The 11,823-nt window shown below is 50.0% G+C and overlaps 1 protein-coding gene across 1 annotated transcript in view; it reads left to right on the plus strand.

The window, feature by feature from the left end:
* LOC123766484 (facilitated trehalose transporter Tret1) overlaps positions 1–11,823 on the plus strand; it is a 30,997-nt gene that overhangs the window by 292 nt on the left and 18,882 nt on the right. The gene's annotated exons all lie outside the window — the stretch shown is intronic.

Genomic DNA, 11,823 nt, shown 5'->3' on the forward strand with positions numbered 1-11,823 from the left:
TTTATATTAATGGGTAAACTGTTCGCTTGTAAATAATGTTGTTGTCATGTATATACATACTATTATTTGTAACGTTGTGGTCTAACGTGCAGTCTTGAATTTTGTTAACTAGGCCTCTGGTGATACTAGGATACAGGGGTGGTGGTGACGGGGAATGGTGGTCACGTTGTCTCGATATATGAACAAATTAAATGTCGAAATGCAAGAAATCTAATTTCATTCCATTATATAATTACCGTTTAAAAGGAACTATTATTGAATAGTCAAATTTTCAAATAAATGTACGCTAGAAATTAGATAGTAAATTTCGTTATAATTAACAGTGAAATTTGTTTATACATGTTCGTTATACTGGCACGAGAAAGTTCACATATGGCATGAAACACAAGTTTCTTCTAGTATGATCAAAATGAAGACTACAAATTTCAAACATGTTTGATCGTGTAGCCTAGCGCGTGTTCTTCGTACTGGGCTGGGAAGTTGTCGTACTCCCACCGCTCTTTCACACCATCTCCATTACAACGAAAACAATTACCAAGAGTTTAATGTGGCTGTACAGATTAATTTCTGAGACATCAGCCATATTGGAGCCGACCGCTCGCTGACTGAGTGGCAACTGGTCTCTGTCTCACCCTTAGTACATCCTGGGGACCGAGGGGACATGTTCCCTGCGTGTCTGGTTAAATCTCTCCCCCACTCCAATATTATTTTATCAACTATGGTTTATTTAAAACATAAGTGTCAGATTCGTTGCATATTTTATTCATTAACCAGTTGTTGGTGTGTGGTTGTATTATATGGCTCCTTTTGTGGGGTCACAATCCTCCCCACTTGGGGCAAGTGTGATGCACGCCTCGCCCCTCCCCACTTGTGGCTAGTGTGATGCCCGCCTCGCCCCTCACCACTTGGGGCTAGTGTGATGCCCGCCTCTCTCACCACTTGGGGCTAGTGTGATGCTCGCCTCGCCCCTCACCACTTGGGGCTAGTGTGATGCCCGCCTCGCCCCTCACCACTTGTGGCTAGTGTGATGCCCGCCTCGCCCCTCCCCACTTGTGGCTAGTGTGATGCCCGCCTCGCTCCTCACCACTTGGGGCTAGTGTGATGCCCGCCTCGCCCCTTCCCACTTGTGGCTAGTGTGATGCCCGCCTCGCCCCTCACCACTTGGGGCTAGTGTGATGCCCGCCTCGCCCCTCCCCACTTGGGGCTAGTGTGATGCCCGCCTCGCCCCTCCCCATTGGGGGCTAGTGTGATGCCCGCCTCGCCCCTCCCCACTTGGGGCTAGTGTGATGCCCGCCTCGCCCCTCCCCACTTGGGGCTAGTGTGATGCCCGCCTCGCCCCTCCCCACTTGGGGCTAGTGTGATGCCCGCCTCGCCCCTCCCCATTGGGGGCTAGTGTGATGCCCGCCTCGCCCCTCCCCACTTGGGGCTAGTGTGATGCCTGCCTCGCCCCTCCCCATTGGGGGCTAGTGTGATGCCGCCTCGCCCCTCCCCACTTGGGGCTAGTGTGATGCCCGCCTCGCCCCTCCCCACTTGGGGCTAGTGTGATGCCCGCCTCGCCCCTCCCCATTGGGGGCTAGTGTGATGCCCGCCTCGCCCCTCCCCACTTGTGGCTAGTGTGATGCCCGCCTCGCTCCTCACCACTTGGGGCTAGTGTGATGCCCGCCTCGCCCCTTCCCACTTGTGGCTAGTGTGATGCCCGCCTCGCCCCTCACCACTTGGGGCTAGTGTGATGCCCGCCTCGCCCCTCCCCACTTGGGGCTAGTGTGATGCCCGCCTCGCCCCTCCCCATTGGGGGCTAGTGTGATGCCCGCCTCGCCCCTCCCCACTTGGGGCTAGTGTGATGCCCGCCTCGCCCCTCCCCACTTGGGGCTAGTGTGATGCCCGCCTCGCCCCTCCCCACTTGGGGCTAGTGTGATGCCCGCCTCGCCCCTCCCCATTGGGGGCTAGTGTGATGCCCGCCTCGCCCCTCCCCACTTGGGGCTAGTGTGATGCCTGCCTCGCCCCTCCCCATTGGGGGCTAGTGTGATGCCCGCCTCGCCCCTCCCCACTTGGGGCTAGTGTGATGCCCGCCTCGCCCCTCCCCACTTGGGGCTAGTGTGATGCCCGCCTCGCCCCTCCCCATTGGGGGCTAGTGTGATGCCCGCCTCGCCCCTCACCACTTGGGGCTAGTGTGATGCCCGCCTCGCCCCTCCCCATTGGGGGCTAGTGTGATGCCCGCCTCGCCCCTCCCCATTGGGGGCTAGTGTGATGCCCGCCTCGCCCCTCACCACTTGTGGCTAGTGTGATGCCCGCCTCGCCCCTCACCACTTGGGGCTAGTGTGATGCCCGCCTCGCCCCTCCCCATTGGGGGCTAGTGTGATGCCCGCCTCGCCCCTCACCACTTGTGGCTAGTGTGATGCCCGCCTCGCCCCTCCCCATTGGGGGCTAGTGTGATGCCCGCCTCGCCCCTCACCACTTGGGGCTAGTGTGATGCCCGCCTCGCCCCTCCCCATTGGGGGCTAGTGTGATGCCCGCCTCGCCCCTCCCCATTGGGGGCTAGTGTGATGCCCGCCTCGCCCCTCACCACTTGTGGCTAGTGTGATGCCCGCCTCGCCCCTCACCACTTGGGGCTAGTGTGATGCCCGCCTCGCCCCTCCCCATTGGGGGCTAGTGTGATGCCCGCCTCGCCCCTCACCACTTGTGGCTAGTGTGATGCCCGCCTCGCCCCTCCCCATTGGGGGCTAGTGTGATGCCCGCCTCGCCCCTCACCACTTAGGGCTAGTGTGATGCCCGCCTCGCCCCTCACCACTTGGAGCTAGTGTGATGCCCCTCACCACTTGTGGCTAGTGTGATGCCCGCCTCGCCCCTCCCCATTGGGGGCTAGTGTGATGCCCGCCTCGCCCCTCCCCATTGGGGGCTAGTGTGATGCCCGCCTCGCCCCTCACCACTTGTGGCTAGTGTGATGCCCGCCTCGCCCCTCACCACTTGGGGCTAGTGTGATGCCCGCCTCGCCCCTCCCCATTGGGGGCTAGTGTGATGCCCGCCTCGCCCCTCACCACTTGTGGCTAGTGTGATGCCCGCCTCGCCCCTCCCCATTGGGGGCTAGTGTGATGCCCGCCTCGCCCCTCACCACTTGGGGCTAGTGTGATGCCCGCCTCGCCCCTCACCACTTGGGGCTAGTGTGATGCCCGCCTCGCCCCTCACCACTTGGGGCTAGTGTGATGCCCGCCTCGCCCCTCACCACTTGGGGCTAGTGTGATGCCCGCCTCGCCCCTCCCCACTTGGGGCTAGTGTGATGCCCGCCTCGCCCCTCACCACTTGGGGCTAGTGTGATGCCCGCCTCGCCCCTCCCCATTGGGGGCTAGTGTAATGCCCGCCTCGCCCCTCACCACTTGGGACTAGTGTGATGCCCGCCTCTCTCACCACTTGGGGCTAGTGTGATGCCCGCCTCGCCCCTCACCACTTGGGGCTAGTGTGATGCCCGCCTCGCCCCTCACCACTTTTGGCTAGTGTGATGCCCGCCTCGCCCCTCACCACTTGGGGCTAGTGTGATGCCCACCTCTATCCTTCCCCCCCCCCTCCTCCCCCTTAGTTTGGATCCGTTACTCTCCATGCCAACTGCCTCTCCAGTAGCACTTGTTGACTGATGTTGGCAACTGTCAAAGTATAGTAAGGGAGACGGAGCGCTGTTGGTTGCATCAGTCTGGCTTAACGCATTGTTCTCGGCTTCAAGTCGAAGCTTGGTCTGAGCGTCATGTTTCTGAGTGGGAAAGGAAGAATAGTACTTTGAGTGAGTATAATCTCCTGCAGTGCTGAGTAATGCCATTGTTGTCTCGTTTGGTAAACATTACAACTGATACATTCTGAATTCAGCTGCAGGTGTAGTAATTAATTTTGAGGAATAATAACCCTCTATAAAGAATGGTTGGATGGCGTCTGTGTAGGACTGGGATGGGTTTGTCGAAGCATCTATAGCTTTAATTTCAGATACGTGAATAAAGCTTTGGATATTGTGGTCTTTTCCTCATATTAATAAAGCTTAGTTACACAGAGACGTCGGAGGACGATCCTCATAGCTTCGCTATGCATTTTCCAAGACTTCCAAGCATTTCTTTCAGACAATGAAAAGTTTACGTTTTTGTACTTCTGACATTTTCTCCACATCTGGAAGGAAAGAAGGAATTCTCAAGGGAAAGCGCCAAGCCATTACGACTATATAGCACTTGGAAGAGATCAGGATAAGGACTTGGGATGGAACGGGGAAAAGGAATGGTGCCCAAGCACTTGGCCAGTCGGGGATTGAACGCCGACCTGCATGAAGCGAGACCGTTGCTCTACCATCCACCCCAAGTAGCTAGGTCCCACATCTGGATTAGTTCGTGCACCAGAGCCACTGAAATACCACATCTATTATACCATGGCCATACAGTACAAGCTGAAGGCCAAGGTATTTGAATCTGGGTACATAGTTGAGGCTACGAGTCATCGTATAGTTACAACTTGAGGACAGTTCTTGACCGTGTCCTTGGGCGCCGATGTACTTAGCTGAGATGACTATATAGAACATAAGTAAATTGACTGATGAAGATTAAGCCACCCAAAAGGTGGCACGGGCATGAATAGCCCGTAAGTGGTGGCCCTTCGGAGCCATTACCAGTACCATTAGCTGATACTGAAGATCTGTGGAGGTGCGACTGCACCCTACGGAGAGGTCGTGACCTCTGATAAGTAAATTTGTAGACGATACTAAAACAACGCACTTTATAATTTTGTAGAAAGACAAGAACTGCAGAAGAACGCAATGAACCTCAAATCTGGACTGAAAATTGAGAGCCACAATTCACTGTAGAAAAAATTAAATGTTTTATATACAGAGAAAAACTGTTTCACTACCAATCAACTCAAGAACGTGGATATTGGTAAATTAATTTATGAAAGGGATCTAGAGGTAACGAATAATAGACTCATAAATCCATGACAGCCGTGTTTGATTCCCGGGCGGGACAGAAATGGTTAGGCACGTTTCCTGTCACCTAATGCCTCTGTTCACCTGGCAATAACAATGTCCCCGGGAGTTAGGCAACTGTTGTGGATTGGATCCTGGAAAAGGTCAGTAGTTGGACCTTGCGGAGACCTCGATACTAAAAGCCTGTTCCCGATAAACCGAACGATTACTAAAACTAATAAATATAGACAATAGGTGGACAACAGTTGGAGTAAGATCAAATACTCTTAGTAAGAGGTACAGTAATGTCATTGTACAGGCAGACGAGGAGTCATAATAACGTGTTCTCATCAAATACTCTTAGTAAGAGGAACAGTAATGTCATTGTACAGGCAGACGAGGAGTCATAATAACGTGTTCTCAACATCACAGTCGACTTGAGAGTGGTCCAGGACGGACCGAAACGTCGTCGTCCCTTCACTTTCCAGTGTGTGGTCTGGTCATCATTCTACAGCTTAACCTTGCGCATGTCAGACCTTTTTTGCTTTTTACCTCATTAGGAAATGGTAGAGTTCGGATCACCATGCTTCATAACTGATTAAATTATCTGTATACTGCTCAATGAAATCACACTGACATGATGAATCAATGAGAAAATCAGTAGGAGCCTTGAGGGAGATTCGAACCCGCTCACTTGGTACTCCCAAGGCTACGCCCTAGACCACTACACCACGACATGGTAAAACACGATGCAACTTGGGGGGGATTCCACTGAATCCGCTAAGGGGGGGGGGGCTGAGGCTTCCAAAAAAGCCAAATTAGGGGGGTTTCACGCATTGCCCCCAACAACGAGAGATGAGCAGATGCAACGTAATATTTTAAGGGTTGACGAATGTTAATCTTCTTGTTTGATAAGCTGTTCACTTGAGACAGTTAAGCAAGTCCCAGCTGTGTCTGGGAATAAGTGACAGGATGAACAACCCAGCGGGTTTTCTTCTTATTGGGGAGTGTTGTACATGTTGCTATGTCCACTCCCAGGATAAGTGGCGCTGCCCAATAAACTCGCCCCTCGGGACAAAATTTAGAAAAAATTCAGCAGACGCACCCCAGGATGAGCAGACGCGCCCAAGGAGCGGGACAGGACTAGCCTAACCTTGAGAGGGTGCGCTAGCTGAGCTCTCCACAGGACCAGACAACCATGAAGATGTTCTAGTAGTCCTGTACTCTCTACAGGACGGGCCGGGAACCCCTCCCCCTCACCCTAGGTATGCCATTACTATTAATACTCAAAACAGTAATAGTAATTTTTATTCAGAAATTATAATACATTTATAAAAACAGAAATAATTACAGTTTTGGATACAGTTAAGGACAAACTATACCAGACATTATTATTATTATTATTATTATTATTATTATTATTATTATTATTATTATTGCGATTCATTTCACCTGATGCATCTGTTCACCAAGCTAGGGATTTAGGGATAGGGTTGCTTCCTTGAGGAAGGTCATCAGTAGTTGGCCTAGGGATGGGGGGGGGGGCGTTGATAAACCATACAGGCTTCCTGTCCCGACAATGGCAACCACTCAGTGGTAGAATAATGTGTTGATAGGAAAGGGGGGGAGGGAAGAGGGAGGGTAGAAGGAAGAGGAAGTGAGAGAAGTAGAGAGGGAGATACTGAGTGGTGGAGAGGAGGGACTGGTGGAGGGGGAGACGGACTAGGGGAGAGGGGGGGGGAGGACTAGGGGAGAGGGGGGGGGAGGACTGGGGGAGGGAGGGGGAAGGAGTGGGGGAGGGGGAGGGTAAGTGAAAGTGGGGAGATGAGGGGGGTGGGGGAGAGAGTGAGGTAGAGGGCGGTGACGGTTGGAGGAGAGGAAAGCTGAAGGTGAAAGTCACCAGCAAGTTGGTGTGAGTCTCCCTCCCTGTGTGACCAGTGTGGTACACGCCGGACCTGAGGGTACAGCAGTGTGTGGGGGAGGGTACAGCAGTGTAGGGGAGGGTACAGCAGTGTGGGGGAGGATACAGCAGTGTAGGAGAGGATACAGCAGTGTAGGAGAGGATACAGCAGTGTAGGAGAGGATACAGCAGTGTGGAAAGGGGTACTAATAAGAACAGGGTGACAACAAGGGGCCAGGGAGACAGGAGACAAGCAGGAAGGAACACAATGAAGGAGAAGTACCCCTAGAATATCACAAGAAACAAGAGCTTGGATTAGACATATCGAAACATACATACAATTATCACATGCAACTGATAACCAGGATAACAACATTCTTACTCTAAACTGTCGAACGGCCTTCAGTCAAATTATGTAAATAATAGACAATTAGAACATCTATTCCACGTACGTGAGACCAGTCTTAGAATATGCAATACAGCCCTCACCCCGAAAGAACACAAGGAGACCCGTAAGGAACTGAGGAGAGCAACGAAGCCAGTCACATTATTACTTCTTGTCATGTGGTGTGTAGAAAGGTTGGGATAATCGACCGTAACGACGCTTGACAAGATAATACAGATAGGAGACATGATAGAGACATACGACACTTAAGGGAAGGTGACAAGGAGGAGAGAAGAGGAAATGTTCACAATGAGTGAACAATTGTTCACAATTGGAAATGTTCACAATTAGAAGAGGTGAACAAATCCACAAGGGCCGTGACGAGGATTCGAACCTACGTCTGAGAGCATCCCAGACGCTGCCTGCTCTCAGACGTAGGTTCGAATCCTCGTCACGGCCCTTGTGGATTTATTCATTTGATACATCACGCTATTGTGATTTCTGTGTGTAATTAGAAGAGGTCACAGGTAGAGACTCTCAAGAAGACAAGAAGCATCTTCTTGAGGTTATCTTGAGATGATTTCGGGGCTTTAGTGTCCCCGCGGCCCGGTCCTCGACCAGGCCTCCACCCCCAGGAAGCAGCCCGTGACAGCTGACTAACACCCAGGTACCTATTTTACTGCTAGGTAACAGGGGCATAGGGTGAAAGAAACTCTGCCCATTGTTTCTCGCCGGCGCCTGGGATCGAACCCGGGACCACAGGATCACAAGTCCAGCGTGCTGTCCGCTCGGCCGACCGGCTCCCTTAGAAGAACACTTATAAGTAGTAGTATAAGAAGTAGAGGGGAATAACAAGATGTAGGCAACAGGTGGTCCTGAAGAAACCATCACCTTCCACACATTTAAAAATAGATTTGAGACGTGAAATTTAGGGAATGAGTCATTGAATAAGAAGAAATTAGAACTCGAAGACCTAAAGGTCGATTCTGGGGCAAAAATAGGTGAGTATAGAAAGAATTATATTTTGTGATAAAGCTTTACCATGAGTTCAAGCTTTTAAGTCTTATTTGAAAAACCCGATAGAGGTTTACGACAAATTTTCAATGGTCATACAAAACAAAAATAAGAAACATGAGCTGACTGCATGTTCCTAGACTACCAGAAAGCCATCGATTTTGTTCCACACAGGAGAGTCCTACACAAAGTTGAGAAACAAGCTGGAGTAACTGGAACAGTATTGACCTGGGCGAGAAAATACCCACTCAAAAGGAAGCAAAGAGTACTCGGGAGACTTAAGAGATGAGAAATAAGGGAAGGATAACTGACGAAGCAGGATCCTCAATGTTTATTGAGGATCCTGCACAAATCCTGTTGATTTGTGGAACCAATTACCACGTAACGTGGTGGAGGTGGGGTCCCTTGATTGTTTCAAGCGTGGGTTGGACATGTATATGTGTCGGATTGGGTGGTTATAAATAGGAAACTGCCTCGTATGGGCCAGTAGGTCTTCTGCAATTACCTTTATTCTTGTTGTTGTTTGTTGTTTAAGAGTCGCTACTTGGAACAAAAAGTTCCAAGTAGCACAGGCTACGGTGAGCCCGTTGTGGACTTACCTGGCACAGGAACGGGGCTGTAACTTTGTTCTTATGTTCTTATATCCCAGACACACTACTGATGTACATACCTCACCTGTGGCAGGACCTGACGCTCGTCAGTCCTGCCACAGCGGCCCTTGTGGATTTGTTCACTGTAAATGATCCATATACTTCAACTACAAATAATTATCAACACCACCTAAACACGTAACTTAATCTAAGTCTAAATATGCACAACCTCGCGAGGAACGAGACCTGCAGAGAGAACAGTTTCGGGCAGTCATGAAGGAAATGCAGAATAGAACCAGTGAAGAGCAGAGGTGCCATAGGAACAATCAGAGATGGCATATTTCTGTACTGTACTGTACTGTTTATACACACTGTATCAACATCAGAGGTCCGCGGTTGTTCAACACCCTCCCAGCGAGCATAAGAAATATTGCCGGAATAACCGTGGACATCTTCAAGAGAAAAAATAGATACTTTTCTTCAAGAACTGCCGGACCAACCGGGCTGTGGTGGGTATGTGGGCCTGCGGGCCGCTCCAAGCAACAGCCTGGTGGACCAGGCTCTCACAAGTCACCTGGTCACGGGACGGGCTTGGGGAGTAGTAGAAGAACTCCCAGAAGGTGTAAATTAACATAAGTTTTCGAATAAAATAATTTATATTTTTATTCTTGCCTTGTCAAACCAAAAACGTTTGAACCTAAGCAACCCTCATAACTTATGGAGACCAATGCTTAGACCAATGCTTATAGGTCCTGTCCATGGAGGACAGAAGAAAATGTATATATGCTAGTTAGCATTGTAAATGTGTGGCCACGTCTGTGGTAGAAAATAATAATAAAAAAAATGCTTATAGACGTCAATATTAGGGCGCTTCATTTGTGACCTAAACACACGCACAATGTTGATGTATTGATTGATTGATAAAGATTAAGCCACCCAAGAGGTGGCACGGGCATGAATAGCCCGTAAAAAAGATGTATTGGGTGGAAAACTGGGATATATATATTAGGTGAGAGTACGGGGATGGTAAGTGGTCTCCTTCACCCTGGTGAACTGGTGGTTCTTGCCTCAGCCGACGTCGTGACCTTTCTTGGCCCCGCCAGTTATGTCTCCTTGGCACACCTGCTGCTCACGCTCCCACCCTAACACCCGTGAAAGTTGTTGACTTAGTATCAGACGGAACTCTTACATGTTGTTGATGCTCTCAACATGACCCCAGAGGGCACCACATCCACCAGTGGCGCTGGTTCAGTAATCAAGTAGAATTCAACTACGAATCAACGCGGATTCGGCGTTGAATTGGATAATGTACCCAGAGGTACGGGGAGAGAGGTATAAGGGAGAATGCTTCAAGATATATGCCATCTGGAGACGTTGTTGTTGTTGTTGTTGTTTTAGATTCAGCTACTGGGAACGAAAAGTTACAAGTAGCACGGGCTATGGTGAGCCCGTAGTGGACTTACCTGGCACAGGAGCGGGGCAAGTAGCACGGACTATGGTGAGCCCGTAGTGGACTTACCTGGCACAGGAGCGGGGCTGTAACAAGTAGCACGGACTATGGTGAGCCCGTAGTGAACTAACCAGACACAGGAGCGGCGCGATGTCTCTGGAGACGGTGAGACGATGTCATTATAGGAGAGGACATGCCTGGGTGTGGCAAGGTGTGGCTCACTCCCAGTGTGACACCGGGAACACTGTATATTGTATTCTTAGTGGCAAAAATAATGTGATTGCATGTTAGACAACAGTTCTTCACTAGACGACCCAACGTGGGTGTTAGAGACGGTACTTAGTGTCAATTTGTGATCATCCACCTAATAGTATAATGGTTAGCAAATTTGACCTATATTTAAACCAGTTCTTGGCTTCACTACTTGTTCTTTTTTTGTATTCTTATGCCCTCGGGAGGGGAAGAGGGGGGGGGGTCTGTCTGTGCTCACCTGCCTGTGCTGGCGGGGGTTGAACTCTAGCTCCTGGCTTTGCCACATTTCCAAATCTATATTGATAGTTTTGTGCATTTTCTGTTTTTTTGTGTATTTGATAGTTTTGTGCATTTTCAAAACTCGACTTTTTAAGCTTAAGATGTTTAAGATGCGAATTCTTTGCGGGTGCTGCACATTTTGGTATCGGTCTCATATACGTTGTACAGATTGTATTGGTAGTTTTTGTTTAGGTTTATTAATGTTCTTCTAATATTTACTATTATCCAAGTTCTGCAGTTGCCTGCGTACACGGCCGTGTCCACACGTGTGTGCTTGTGTGCACGCGAGTGTGTACGCTCCCGCACCTGCTTACGTACTCACCTAGTTGAGCTTACAAGGTGGACCATCTGCTTTTAAGCCGAAGGTCATCAGTTGTGACGTCATCACCCGCCTTTCGACAGCTCAGTGACTGTTTTCCCTCGCTCTTGTTACAGTATTTACACACATAGTTGTGTATGGAAGTGGCCTCAACAACTTCCCCATCCTGTCCGTTCCACTTATTTACCACTCATAATGAAAGAGTAATTTCTGGCATCCCTGTGATTCCAGTTTCCAGTTATGTTCTCTCGTTCTACTGTTCTATTATTTGAACATCGCTTCTATGTCTACTTTTGTCAATCCCCCTTAGTATCTTTTATGCCGTTATTACATCTGCTTAAAGTCTAATAAACATTTCTCAGATCATCTGTTTACTGTGTCCGTAGGTCTTAGTCTGCATATACATGTATGTGCCTGTACTCACCTAGTTGTACTCACCTAGTTGTGTTTGCGGGGGTTGAGCTCTGGCTCTTTGGTCCCGCCTCTTAACTGTCAATCAACAGGTGTACAGATTCCTGAGCCTATTGGGAATCTGTACACCAGTGTGTACGTTCCTGCACCTGCTAACGTACTCACCTAGTTGAGCTTACAGGGTGGACGTGCGTCTTTGCTGGTGTTCGCGTGTGTCTATGCCCGGTCATCTGTCCTTCTCTGGGACCGGTTAAGCGTTTAATGCAAGCGAGTGCACAGGTTTAGTGTCCACTGGATGC

Source organism: Procambarus clarkii, chromosome 62 (assembly GCF_040958095.1).
Source record: "Procambarus clarkii isolate CNS0578487 chromosome 62, FALCON_Pclarkii_2.0, whole genome shotgun sequence".
Classification (NCBI taxonomy): domain Eukaryota; kingdom Metazoa; phylum Arthropoda; class Malacostraca; order Decapoda; family Cambaridae; genus Procambarus; species Procambarus clarkii.